The 15119-nt window shown below is 35.8% G+C and overlaps 1 protein-coding gene across 5 annotated transcripts in view; it reads right to left on the reverse strand.

Annotated features, from left to right (window-relative positions):
* The window catches only part of TBC1D5 (TBC1 domain family member 5), a 546696-nt gene that overhangs the window by 486096 nt on the left and 45481 nt on the right, over positions 1-15119 (reverse strand). The window contains exon 2 of one of the 5 annotated variants that reach the window (XM_060298632.1): positions 4088-4116. The exons of the other annotated variants lie outside the window; for them this stretch is intronic. The gene's annotated coding sequence lies outside the window, so the exon portion shown is untranslated. The remainder of the gene's footprint in view (positions 1-4087; positions 4117-15119) is intronic. 5 annotated transcript variants of the gene reach the window in all.

A 15119-nucleotide genomic window follows, 5' to 3' on the forward strand; every position in this document is an offset into this window, starting at 1 on the left:
AATCTCTCTCCAGTCTCAAAGTAGATTTTGGTTTTCAACATGGATCTAGAATCTACCATGACACAATGCATGTTTCCTTATATTGGACCCATCACATTACTGCACAGAGCATCAAACAATGGCATCCTTTATCAGCTAGGGTTAGGTCATATCCTTCCCAAGACAAAAAAATTTTTTAATAATTATAATACAATGGCTTAAGAGAGGAAAAAAACAAAGGGAGAGAATTTCTCCCATGTAAATGTCTAGAAGTGGACAATCAAAGGCTGATGTGGCCGCTCCAAATATTAGGAATCCAAGTTCTTTCCATCTTTTTGCTCTACCATATACTGTTCTATTAAAAGTCACCTCACACTCCAAGAAGGCTATGGGGAGCAGCACGAAGGAAGGGGAAGAAAGGCCCATCTCACTCTCTTCTAATGCTCATATTTCAGCTTACAGCTTCGCAACCATAACCTAGTCCTTTGGCCACACCTAACCACTTGAGGGGATAGGAAACACAGTCTCCAAATTTGGTAATACTGCCCACATATAAAATTGGGATTCTTTTTATTAAGGAAGACAGGGAGAACGATTTTGTGGAGCGAATTATGAGAGGCAGACTATGGTGGAGGTAACAACTCTTCAAAGAAAATGGGAGATGTACTCAAAATTTTCATTAGAGTGGTTCACTGGGAGATTAGGATTGACATATATACACTACCATGTGTAAAACAGACAGCTAGTGGGAATGTGCTATAAAGCACAGGAAGCTCAGCTCGGTGCTCTGTGATGACCTAGAGGGGTGGGGTGGGGGTGGGGGTTGAAGGGAGGTCAAAGAGGGAGGGAATATGTATATCTATACATATAGCTGATTCACTTCATTGCACAGCAGAAACTAACACAACATTGTAAAGCAATTATACTCCAATAAAAAAATTTTTAAAAAAAGACCTGGAAAAAAAAAACTATGTGTATATGTACGTTGTGTACATATATACACACATATACATATGTGTATATGTGTGTGTATATATATTTACGGAAGAAAATCTAAATGTTTAACAACAGGTGTATGGTTAAATAAATTTGGGGATAATCTCAGAACAGAATGCTATGCAGACACTAAATAACACTTCAAAAAATTTTTACAGATATGGAAGAATGTTCATAATATTATATGAAAAAGAATAGGCTATAACACGCTTCATATAAAATAATCCCTATTTTAAATAAATATACATACTTACAAACATACACATATACACACAGTATACACTGATATCTATATACAGGCACATTTTATATCTATATCTAGAGAGAAACTGAGACCATATAAAGATCAAGAGAACAGAATTAAATGATAATAGTGGTTTAGGCTTTGGGAAGCAACTTTCTTTGCTTTCTAATTCTTCTACAATGAAAACATATTATGCTTTTGATTTTTTTCATGAAGATTTTGGCCTAGATGAGGAAAAGCACTTTATAAAGGTAATTAGATTCAAGCTTTAATTTATTTTGTTACTTGGAACTTGGTGATAATTTAAAAAAGCCGGGGGGGATCTATAGCTGCGCTGTATCTTTCCCAACTGGGGCAAAATATACATGTTCCTCCTGAGTTAACAGTAAGAAGCTAACCTCTCTATGCCCAACTTGTTTTCAACTTACTAACATTCATATATCACATTTATCAGCTTTACACAACTCACTCCTAACCAGATGCTACATCCATCATTCCTAACAATTTACCCTGACATATTGATTACTTTGCTCATCTCATTCTGTAGAACTAATCATTCGTACTTCATGCTTCTACAAATCCTTCCATTTTCTATATTTCTGAGTCTATTTTTCTTAATGCTACTCTACTGCACATTTTTCTGGTTACTTATATAATGGATCTATCTAACAGAAATTACATGTTTCTTATATCTTTGTGACTATCTTGCATTGTCTTGAATTTTCCAGAGTTATTACTGAGTATACACACTATTGTTACATTGGTATTAATTCTATTATCTGCAAGTCTCAACATTACCATTAGTAAAGTCTCAATTTAGAATGCCTCAAAGTTCTCCACATTTTCTAGAATGATTCAATTTCCTAAACCCCCATTACTACCACATAAAAAAATGAAAAAATAAGTAAAAAGCAAGAGATTGATATATTTAAAACTACTAACAAGTATATGGGGTTGACCAAAATTGCAAACAAATAAAAACGTAAAATACATAGTCCCCACCCTCTAGAACTTGAGGGAAACAAGAAAGACACAGACACAAATACACAAACACACACACACACAGAGGGCGGGGAGGAAGAGAGAGAAAGAAGTTCACAACCAAATGTAATAGGGACAAGTGTACAATCCAGACAATATGTACTACAGAAAATCCAGAAGGTAAAAGCCACAGGCAGGAATCATCAAAGAAGGCTCTTCAACTGAGGCCAAGTTCATATAGAGCTAGAACGGTGGTTCTCAACCGCGGGAGATGGTGCCCCCAAAGGACATTTGGCAACATCTGGAAACACTTTTAACTGTTAGAAAATGGGAGGTACTATTTGTACCTGGTGAGTAGAGGCCAGGGAAGCTGCTAACATCCTACAATGCACAAGACAGCCCCCCACAAAAATGAATTATCCAGCCCAAAATGTCAACAGGGCTAGAAGCAGCGGCTGGAGTCAAAAGGAGAGATAGTATTTAAACAGGATAGAATGACACGAGTGAAAGAATGGCAGCTACAACACACGATGTCTTTAATAAACCATAATATCACCAGTGAAGGAACAGTGGGAAACCAAGGAGAAAACATAACTGGGTATAGATTGTAATGGGTCTGTACAAGAAGTCTGATGGACCAAAGAGATAAAATAGTTTAACAAAAATACAAGAGAGCACAGGCAAAAATAGCAACATACTTCATAAGACTAAACTGTAGACAGATGGGTCACTGATTTCCAGCAGTATGGCAGACTAGATACCTTGATACTACTAGATACAACTTTTTAACGTTAGTGGGAAAATCTGTTTTAGTGAATTGCTTAGCTAGCAAGAAAGTACCCTATCCACATAAGCTATAAACACAATGAAAGTAGAATAAGCAAACCTAGGAAACCAGCTTTCATTCTGAGAGTATGTACCTAAAACTGTTGAAACTGATCTTACATCTTAATGTCTACACGAGGCTCAGGAGATGGACCCTAAAAAGTCTATCAAAAGCACCATCCCTAACCCCTGGCAACCACTAATCTATGTGCCATCTCTATAATTTTGTCATTTCAAGAATGTTTTATCAATTCTCTTGACACTGTAATCACAAAGGGGAAACTTCACAAAGGTTCTCAGACTAAATTCACACTACTTGCATAAGCCAACAAATCTCATGTGGAGATCTATTTAAAGTGCTCTTAAACTGTCAGTATCCCTAGTCACCTGGAGGAAGCACAGGTAAATTCTCAGTGAAAGAAAATAACTTCAATCCAGGCCTCAAAGAATCTAACAACTTTCCAAAAAACTCTACTCAATTAAAAAAAAAAAAATCACAGAACAGACACAATGAATGAGGGCCAACATAAACAAGAGATGTTAGAATTAGAGTACACATATTTCAATTACTGGAAAGATTATACAATAAGGATGTTTCAAGTAATAGAAATGCTTAAAATATGTGTGTGAATTAAATAAAACCTCAAGAAATAAAAAACATAGGTAAAATTTTTAATTCAGTGTAAAAGTTTAAACAGTAGAGTCAGTACAGAGAATTAGTAAATAGAAAGACTTTTAAAACCTATCTAAAATGCAGTTCAGAAAGACAAAGAAAGAAAATAAAATATGTAAGAGCAGTTAAGAGATACAAAGAATAGAGTAAGAAGGTCTAACAAAATATATACTTTTGAAACTATCGGTGATGAAGGACCATTTTTTAAATGGCCGATCTACTGCAGACAAAAACTTCTATAAAATACAGTAAACGTGAATTTCTTTTTGAAAAATCATGTGCTTAGATGTCATGATAATATCAAGTTGCTGTTAAAAGCTTCTAAATGTTTACTCTGAATTTGTCTTGGTTCATTACAGACCAATAACAGTTTGCAGACCAGTACTGACCTGAGGACCACACTTTGAGCAGCAACAATCTAAAACACAAACAGATCGAAATTAGAAAAGAATACAAAAGACAAAAGAGAGAATAGATGATGTTCAAATAGAGTATAGATGATGTTCAAATAGATGATGGCTGAAAATTTTCCATACTAAATGAAGATGCAAATGGACAATCCAAGATGCAAGAAAAAGAAACAAAGTAAAGATACAGGTAAACACCTGGATGACTGCTTATCAGCGTAGAGGCTACACCCACCACAATCACTGCAACAGAATTCCAAACCAGCATTTTCCATCATTTTTTTAAAAATCTAAGAACTTAAGCTCTAGATGTACTCTAAATAAACAAAAATAGAGACAAGTGGACTTAGTAAAGAAAGTTAGACACCAAGTTTCAAGAGCTAGTGATTTCCTCTCAGTGGAAACACTCTGTCCATACTGCCCAAACTGTATCTAGTTTATTAGTTATTTTTAATGTGTAACTGTATGAAAAAAAAATCCCAAACTTTTATTAGCAGAGACTGAATATATTTTCAATTGTATTGAAATGAACAAGATTCCAATTCCATTAACTGTTCCTTTCAATGGGAAGTGAGCTACATAATACTTCAGCATACTTTACCTATTAAATCCCCTAATCACGACAGATTCTTTTATTTCTAAATGCAGTTCATTTAAAAGACCCTGCTCAGACATCCAGCAGGAATCGAATATAAATTCACACCTACTTGGCAAAACAGAAATTATGGCATCACGCCTCCTGAGAAAGAATCATAACTAACAGCTGTATAAACGTTTGGTCACTTTTCAAATATTTGACACACATCTATTTGAAGCATCACAATACCCTTATGGGTTTTATAGAACAGATATAATAATGGCTAAAAGCTTAGAAAGTGAAAGAACATGGTGAACAGCATCAAAAATATGCAAGAAAAAATATGTAAATTGAATGCAACAATATAAAAAGATATCCAAAATCCAATCAACGGCTGCCTCTTACCATCAGTCTCCATCACATGAAACTGAAAGGACAATCATTAGGCATACATAGCAAATTAAATGAAATGATGTATTAACCTATTTGATTCAGTGCCACCAAATTCAAACAATTTAGCAAGATATTTAACCGCTTATTGGATCTGAGTAAGATTCATATGGTGCTACCTCTATGGGCTATGGGAAAAGAATTTAAATAGAAAAAAACTGGGCTGAGTGATTAAAACTGGATCAGGTAAAAGTAAGGTAAAGGCTGAGCATGGCAAAAATTGTCATCCATACTTAACCATGAAGAATCAAAAGTTCAAGGCATTTAGAAAATCTCAGGGGCAAGGTCCAAATAAGAAATTCTTCCCCTGGGGCTTCCCTGGTGACGCAGTGGTTAAGAATCCGCCTGCGAACGCAGGGGACACCGGTTCGAGCCCTGGTCCGGGAAGATCCCACACGCCGCGGAACAACTAAGCCCGTGCACCACAACTACTGAGCCTGCGCTCTAGAGCCCGTGAACCACAACTACTGAAGCCCGCACGCCTAGAGCTCGTGCTCCGCAACAAGGGAAGCCACCGGTAATGAGAAGCCCACGCACCGCAACAGAGTGGCCCCCATTTGCCCCAACTAGAGAAAGCCAAGCGCAGCAACGAAGACCCAACACAGCCAAAAATATAAGTAAATAAATAAATTTTAAAAACAAACGTCCTTCTGCCCATCCTCATTCACTATGTCTGCTGGCCTTAAATTTGAAAGAATATATCTCTGGATCATCCTTTAGAAAAAAAAAAAAAAGAAATTCTTCCCCAAACTATTCCACAGCTATATTGATTCAAAGTTAATGCGTGAGCAGATAAAAGACACAAAATATTCTAACTTGGTTATTTACAATAAAAATGGATTTAAGCTGGAGATTTACAGTGAAGTTTATTTTTGTTAATGCATTATTTCAGCCAGACACAAACATCAGGCTATGAGAATATTTAGCCTTATAATTTAAAATTTTGACAGCTCACACCAAGTTTAACCAACCACCAATCCATTCCAATATAAAGAAGAAGAAAAATTAAATATCCCACAGTGACTTTTGAGTTTTTATTTAAAGTTATTCATAACCACATTTGTTTGTATTCTCCTTAGCTGCTTCAAGTCTTCTTTGTGGAGAGAAAAAAAGCAGGTTTTAAAAACATACCTACATACATACACACATCCGTGTATAGAAAATGTTCCCATAATTGCACGCTTTTCACTGGTACTTCCTGATCTCTACTTAAAACATGAAAGTGAGTAAGTAAGCAAATTTTCAAGTAAGATAACACTAAAAATTAATGCACTTTCTTTAAGAATATATTTTTAAGTAAAGGCAAACTACAAAGATTTTTTATATCATCCATAAAAACAAGTCACAAGCCAAAATTCATTATCATAAACATTTGCAAATAGCTAAAATTGGGAGGAAATAAAGGCTAGCAATTTACTTCTATATCTGTCAAAAGAGGACTTGAGCTTACTGCAAGGAAATGCTAATGACTGAAATAACTGATACCTAGAGATTAACATCCAAAGTCACAGAATCACAAATTTTCCCACTGAAATCCCCCTAATAAGTACCCTAATAGAAATGACCTCCCAATGGAGGTCTGGGAATGGAACCCAAAATTGTTAACAATAACCATTAATTTTCTTTGGCACTGAGTATTATTTTTAAATAATTGTGTTAATTCTTTCCCATTACACAATATCCCACTAAAATTCAACTTGAAAAGAACGCACCAAGTTTATACTACTTCTTCGCATATCCAGCACTACAAAGGGGACAAAGGACCTTACGCTTCTGCTCAAACCAGAACCTCATACCTTTGTTAGAGGAGCGCATATTTTATATCTGAAGGAAAGCTAATTCTAATAAGTTTCTAGGTTTAATCAGCTACTATTTTCCATAAGCACTGAATCCACCAAAGAATCAACTCTACCTTTACACACACACACACACACACAAACACACATACACTAAAAGTAAGCTGCCCTTTTAAAGCTTTTTGGATTATATCAAACTAAAAAGCTTCTGCACAGTGAAGCAAACCATCATAAAAACGAAAAGGCAACCTATCGAATGGGAGGAGCAATTTCCAAATCATATTTCTGATAAAGGGACAATATGTAAAATATATAAAGAACTCATACAACAAAAACAAACAACCTGGGGAATTCCCTGGCCGTCCAGTGGTTAGGATTCTGAGTTTCCACTGCAGGGGGCACAGGTTTGATCCTTGGTCGGGAGATTAAGATGCCACATGCTGCGTGGCAAGGTCAAAAAAACAAAAAGCAAAAACAGAAGAAAAAAAAAACCGATTAACAAACGGGCAAAGGATCTGAATAGACATTTTTCTAAAGAAGACATATAGATGGCCAACAGGTGTGTGAAAAGGTTCAACATCACTGATTATTAGAGAAACGTAAACCAAAAGCTCAATGAGCTATCACCTCACACCGTTACAATGGCTATTATCAAAAAAATAATAGGGCTTCCCTGGTGGCACAGTAGTTGGGAGTCCACCTGCCAATGCAGGGGTCCAGGAGGATCCCGCATGCCGCGGAGCGGCTGGGCCCGTGAGCCATGGCCGCTGGGCCTGCGCGTCCAGAGCCTGTGCTCTGCAGCGGGAGAGGCCACAACAGTGAGAGGCCCGCGTACCACAAAAAAATAAATAAATAAATGTTGGAGAGGATATGGAGAAAAGGAAACCCTCATACACTGTTTGTGGGACTATAAATTGGTGCAGCCACTATGGAAAACAGTATGTAGTTTCCTCAAAAAATTAAGAATAGAACTACCATATGAGCCAGCTATTCCTTTTCTGGGTATTTATCTGAAGAACAAGAAAACACTAATTCAGAAAGATATGTGCAACCCTATGTTCACTGCAGCATTTTTTACAACAAACAACCTAAATGTCCATCTAAAGATGAATGCATAAAGAAGATGTCACACACACACACACACACACACACACACACACATTCACAAACACACGGGAATACTACTCAGCCATAAAAAAGAATGAAATCCTGCCATTTGAGACAACATGGATGGACCTTAAGAGTATTGTGCTAAGTGAAATAAGTCAGAGGGAAAATGACAAATACCATATGATTTTACTTGTATGTGGAATCTTTAAAAAAAAAGTTAACAAACAAAATAAAACAACAAACTCATAGATACAAAGATGAGTGGTTACCAGAAGGCGGATGGGAGTGAGCAAAACAAATGAAGAGATGGTGATGGATGGTAAACCAGACTTGCAGTAGTGACCACTTTGTGGTGTATACAGATGTTGAATTACAATGCTGTACACCTGAAACCTACATAATAAAAAAAACTTTTTAACCAACATTTATTTCTTGAATATGCATCCTTAAAATTTATTACATATCATACTGTAGAAAAATAATGGGTAACCATGTGACAGACCAACTCTTTTTCAGCAATTAAGGAATAACTCTAGAAATAAATTGCAAGTATTAGCAAGAAAATCAAATGGAGATAGTTCATGCCTTGTTTTCACCTAATTATGAAAAATATCTAGAAAGATTATATGACTTATTTCAAATTCTATAGTTAGGAGTCATAACTTCATAATTATACATTTGAGTTTAAATTATCTTAAATTAAATATTCTGAATTAAAATTATCTTTATGATTTTTATAATTAAGCTATTCTTATAATTTGTATAAAATCCTTTAACAAAAAAATTAGATCTAATCTAAAATTTTAAGAACTTCACTTTTTTAAATAAAGTCATTAATTTTCAGTCACCTTTTCATTGGATTGACATTTACATTTAAAGAGATAGAGATTATTAGTTTTGCATCTAAGTCTTCTTTAACAAAGGTAAATAAAAATCATTAACTAAGGGTTATTTTAAGTTTTTAAATTTAAATTACTCAGTTTTCTAAACTTTGGAATAATTTTTGGTAAATGCTTTTTGTCTAAAAATTATGAACTTCTATATAATTATAAATGCAGTTTCAATCTAAGTTATTTAATTTGACATAATTTAAATTCAAAGATATCATGAATAGTTATTATAACTTATAATTACACTGTATTTGAGACACTTACTTTTATAACATTTTACAAAAAAAATTACAGGCCACGCACTATCTCCACTTCGTTTTACTGCCAATATATTTTATCACATATGCAAATTGATCCTTGTGTTCTGAAAAGAAGATACTGGCTATGACATTATATCCATTTTCTCTCTTCAATAATATTTATTCAAATTTTTATAGTTAAGTATAACTTACTCAGAAAATGTTAGTTAAGATTTTTTTTATCTTTTTTTTTTTGGCTGTGCCGAGGCACGCAGGATCTTAGTTCCTGGACCAGGGATCAAATCCATGCCCCCTTCAGTGGAAGCACGGAGTCCTAACCACGGGACTGCCAGGGAATTCAGTTAAGATTTTAAAGTACATTTTATGGGTAAAGTTCCTAAAATCTCTCAGACACCTAAATTCAATTTCTTGGATAGTGACTGAAAAGATTAAACTACTATAATCAAATACTTTTACAACAATTAAAAAAAAAAGCAACGAAATGTCTAAATAGGAGAAATATTTCATGTTCCTGCTCAAGGCCCAATTATTTCTATATATTTTAATACACAAAAATCAGGTAAAACAAAATAAACAGTTGTTGGGAGTTCTTTACGATGATGATAATTTTGTGAATTAAGCACAAACAGTGCTTAATAGTAGTCAATACATCTTCTCCATAACTATACAAATAAACTAAATAAACAATGAATACATAAAAATAGTTACACTTCTCTCCATAAAAGGCCAAGTTTACTTCAAAATTATGATGCTTGGTTCACATTTCTTCAAACTTTCAAGATCATACCAAGAGCTTTAAATAACTCACTTGAAGTATTTTAATTGATGTCATCACTTACAGAAGGTTCATAACTCTTGCACTTCTAAATTGCTGGTCTCTAAATATAAAACTAGGCTAGAGATATACTTTGGACAGTAATGATGGAAAAATATCTATTACCAAACTCCCTATCTGTAAAAGAATCTATTGAGCAAATTGATTCTTAAACTGAAATCAGAATGAAGCAAGATGGTGGACTATACATTCTAGCCTCCCCATCCCATACCAAATCCACAGAAATTAGACTGGATTTTGTAGTTCCTGATTTCCAGAGCCCTGAAAAGATCAACTGTAGTTCCTGCTCATCAGTTCTATGAGATACCTTTGTTGTCTTTTTTTTTTAACTGAGATATAACTGACATATATTAGTTTCAAGTGTACAACATTATGACTCAAAATTTGTATATACCATGAAACGATCAACACAAGTCTAGTTAACATCATCACTGTAAAGTTACAGAATTTTTTTTCTTGTGTTGACAACTTTTAAGATTTACTCTCTTATCAACTTTCAAATATGCAATACGGTATTATTAACTACAGTTGCCATGCTGTAATTCACATCCCCACGACTTGTTTACTTTATAACTAGACGTTTGTCCCTTTTGACTCCCTTCACCCGTTTTGCCCACCCTCACCTCTGGCAAAAACCAGTATGTTCTCTGTATCTATAAGACTGTCTTACGAGTCCACATGTAAGTGAGATCATACAGTATTTGTCTTTCTCTATCTGACTTATTTCAGTTCATGTGATATTTCATTGTAGTTTTGGTTTGCATGTCCCTGATTATTAATGATATTGAATATCTTTTCATGTACCTATTGGCCAACTGTATGTCTTCTTTAGGAAAATGGCTATTCAGATCCTCTGCCAATTTTTTAATCGGGTTGTTTGTTGCTGTTGTTGTAGGAATACTTTACGTATTCTAGATAATACTCCCTTATCAGAATTATCATTTGGAAATATCTCTTCCCTTTCGGTAGGTTGCCCTTTCATTTTGTTGATGGCTTCCTTCACTATACAGAAGCGTTCTAGTTTGATGTAGTCCCACTTGTTTATTTTTGCTTTTGTTGCCTTTGCTTTTGGTGTGAAATCCAAAAAAATCATTGCCAATACTGATGTTAAGGAGTTTACCACCTATGTTTTCTTCAGGTCTTACATTCAAGTCTTTAATCCACCTTTGTTGCTTTTTAATAAAAATTCTCCTTGGAGCTAAGCAATCTCGTATAGATTTCTATTATCGGCATCCAGAGAACCTTGTCTAAGACAGCTGCACACTAAAATGATAATGATTCCACTGATAATGATTCCAAGCAAAACCAGACTAGAAAACCAGAAAGTAGACCAAAACTTAAGAATAATACCAGAAAGACAGAAAACAAAAAGACAGAAAACAAAATAATCTTAACTGAACTTTTAAAAAGAAGAATCTAGTACAATTGCTGCAAAACACAAGTGTTTCTCTGAGAGTGGTCCAAATACAGTTATTTGATATTTGAAGCTAGAGGGAATCTGAAGGCTACAACAGCATGAAGAATAAGAACATCCAGACAGGCTACCTCGCCACCCCTCATCCCCACGCCCCAAGGCTTAGCAGCCAGTAAGAGAGGTATCTGTTCCCCCATAAAAGGAATAGTGAGAATGGGCCTTGGTTAAAACCAAACTGTAGAAGCCTGGTGCCCAAGCTAAAGAATATGTACCTCAGCACTTTATCATTAAAGTTTCCAAGGAACTGCGCAAAAATGATCAAATCAATGTTTTAGGAAGATTAATCCTGTATCAGTTAAGAACGATAAACGATAGATAAGAACGATAAATAGAAGGAAGAATACAGACAGGAAAGTCAGGTGGGAGACCGTGCAGGCATGTAAGGGCCTGAAACCCAGCTGGAGACCCTATAAACAGAAAACGCAGATTAACCTAGATATAATTGTTAAGAATAGACAGAACTTGTTGAATGACGATGTTACAAGAGACAAAAAGAGAAAGACTGCTTCACTCATTTATTTGTTCAGAAAATACTTATTATAAGCCTTGTTTATTACTATATCACTAGTACTTAACATTATTAAATTAATCTGAGGATAAAGTAGTCAAAAGGAAGCCTAAGATTTTGGGTCTGAGAAGGTAGCATGAGGCAAATAAAGAGAGAAGTCTGGAGAGAACAATGTTTTTTAAAAGACATGATTATTTCAGTTTTAGAAATGCTGAGTTTTGTCCTGTGGGTTTTATTTTTAAGTAAAAATGCAAGTATTTTTATACCAAATTTATAAAAGTTCTTAACTTTGTATTATGAAGTATTTGTATGTGTAAAAGAATACACATAATACATATTATAAAGCACAATAACAAAATGGTTATAATAAATTCATCTCTGAACCTAAGAAGTAAAATATTACCAATTTCTTTAAGCTCCTGGTGTGTTCCTCCCCTAATCCAATCTTCCACCCCACGTCCTACATAGGAAATCACTATCCTACATTTTTCTTTAATCATACACTTACTCTTTCTTAATATTTTTATCCTATTATTTATGCATAATTAAACAATATGTTGTCTAGTTTTTAATTTGTTTTTAAGTCTCTCATTAAAAACAGTATCATACTATGTGTATTTTTCTATGAAGAAACATTAAATATTGTTTCTAAGACAAGCATGTGGCTGTAAGTCACTCATTTGCAATACTATATAACGCTTCAATGTATGAATATGCTACAACTTATTCATCCTTTCTACCACCAATGTACATCTGAGTATTTCCACGTTTTTGCTGTTACAAATGATGCTTCTACAAAACAATTTTGAACACGTCTCCTGGTGCACACATCCAAGAGGTTTTCTAACATAACCAGAAGGAGAACTGTGTCACAGGTTACTTGCATGTTCAGTTTCACAGATAATGCTACATTATTTTTACTTCATTATTTGCAAAGACAAGTTATTTAAATTAGAAAGCCAGAACCGGGAATTTCCTGGCAGTCCAGTGGTTAGGACTCTGCACTTTCACAGCCGAGGGTGCAGGTTCGATCCCTGGTCAAGGAGCTAAGACCCCACAAGCCATGCGGCACGGCCAAAGGAAAAAAAAAAAGCCAGTACCAAAGAACATAAACAATGTTAAATGCATGCTTAATTAAATCTGAATCACAGGTAAGTACTCAAATCCACATTAAAATAATCATCACTATTCTGTCACTGCCCAGCATCACAGGTTAAAATTATATAAGCATCTCATAGGAAACTGTCTCCTTCCTCCCTTCTCTTTTCTCAGTAGACATTCTCATATCAGTGTGCCACTGTCTTAGACAAGGTTCTCTGGGTGCCAACAAGAGAAACCTATACAAAGGTACTTAGCCCCATATGAAAACTCACATTAAAAAGAAATAAAGGTATCTCACAGAACTGATGAACAGGAACTATAAGTGGGGGCTGGAAATCAGGAAGTACAAAACTGCTAAGAACTGAAGCTCTTCTATCTCCCTGCAATCACACTGTCTCTCAAAGTGAGTCAGTCTGTCCCTGGCAGTAGGCTTCATTTTGCTCTCCACACGCCAGTCCGCTCTTCCAGGTTCTCTATGACCATGCGCTAAAACCATGGCTGCCCCAGCCCCAGTTTTACACATCTTTCTAGAAGAAAAGCCCAGCAGAATCCAACCAGCATCTTTGCCTTCCAACAATTCCAAATTGTTGAAAAACTGCTTAGCTCAGTTTAGCACAGAGGTCCACCCATGGGCCCAACAGCAATGTACTGGGAATGTGAGGGTCCCACTTACAAACGCAACTGCAGAGGCCCACTCCTGAAATGGAGTTATCACTTCTCAGACAAGGTGGGCCTACGCTGAGCAGGTATCACAGAAAACATCTACAACCACCACCAAGGGAAAACAGTGACGAGTATAATAGAGAGCAACTATGAGAAACCTCACCATCACTCTATACCACAACTCACTGACTCCTGTCATCAGCATTCAAAAGTGAAACATGTAAATAAAGTACCCAATGGTCATTCTGATAGCAGATACCAGCTTATCAATGACTATATACCCCACCCTCCATTTCCAGTGCCAAAAGCCATTGTTGACATAGTACCTTTTATTCTTCTCCTACAGCTCTCGTTCTTCATTAAACTCCCTTTGCAGTATATGGTGTCATTAGCTACCCTTGACGTAAACCTCTCTCTCAATTTATCTGAGAAAATCCTCTCCTGGTTCTTTTCTGACCTCTTAGTTTCCCTACTCACTCATTTTTCTCTGCCTGCCCCTTAAAGTATAGAGTACATAGCTATGACACCAAAATCACAAGTAACAAAAGAAAAAATAAATTGGACATCCCTGATCAGGGACGTAATATCCTGCAAGCCGCACAGCACAACCAGAAAAAAAGAAAAAAAGATTTAAAACTATGGAGAAAAGCCAAACAAACACTGAATCGAGAAAAAAGCAATTTCAAAACCATAGGAAAGCTCTGTGGTGTTTTAACATGCCCTAGCCCCATCCCTTCTGTGGCACAGTGGCAGCCTTAACCTGTATTTGCAGTGTGGGACAGGTTCTAGGGAGAGCATAACAGATATTATTCACAAATTAGTGTGTTTATCTGTTCTAATCTGTCTGGGGGGCCACCTGAAGGACTGATGCAAGGCGCTCAGCTCTTTTTCACCTAACGTGGAACTCAAGCTAGAAAAGCAGTGATCATTTGAAAACACACAGAGCAGAACTAACAACTAAAGATGCCTGGGACAAAAGATTAGTGTCTAAACATATAACAGATCACTTAGGAGCAGGAACAAAAGTTGGAGAGGACTTTTTTGACAAATTAGGAGTATAGAAAGGAATTTAGAAAACAATTTGCATTCCCACAGCAAGATGCATGCTCAGAAAAATACCTGAGAGAACTCTAAGCATCCACCTTGGATTGGTCACCAAGCTACCTGCAAGCCTGGCTAAGTGTTAAAGGACTGCCCCGGCACAGGGCCAATCTACAAAGCCTGGGAGAGGTATTCTTCTATTCGTTTGTTTAGGATTTTTTTGTTTCTGTTTTTGTTTCAGCTCCTGGCACTTAAGGTAATCTCTGTCAAAACACTAGCTGAACACAAGCTAAGGAACAGAAAATTTAC

Source organism: Globicephala melas, chromosome 4 (assembly GCF_963455315.2).
Source record: "Globicephala melas chromosome 4, mGloMel1.2, whole genome shotgun sequence".
In the NCBI taxonomy this organism is placed as follows: domain Eukaryota; kingdom Metazoa; phylum Chordata; class Mammalia; order Artiodactyla; family Delphinidae; genus Globicephala; species Globicephala melas.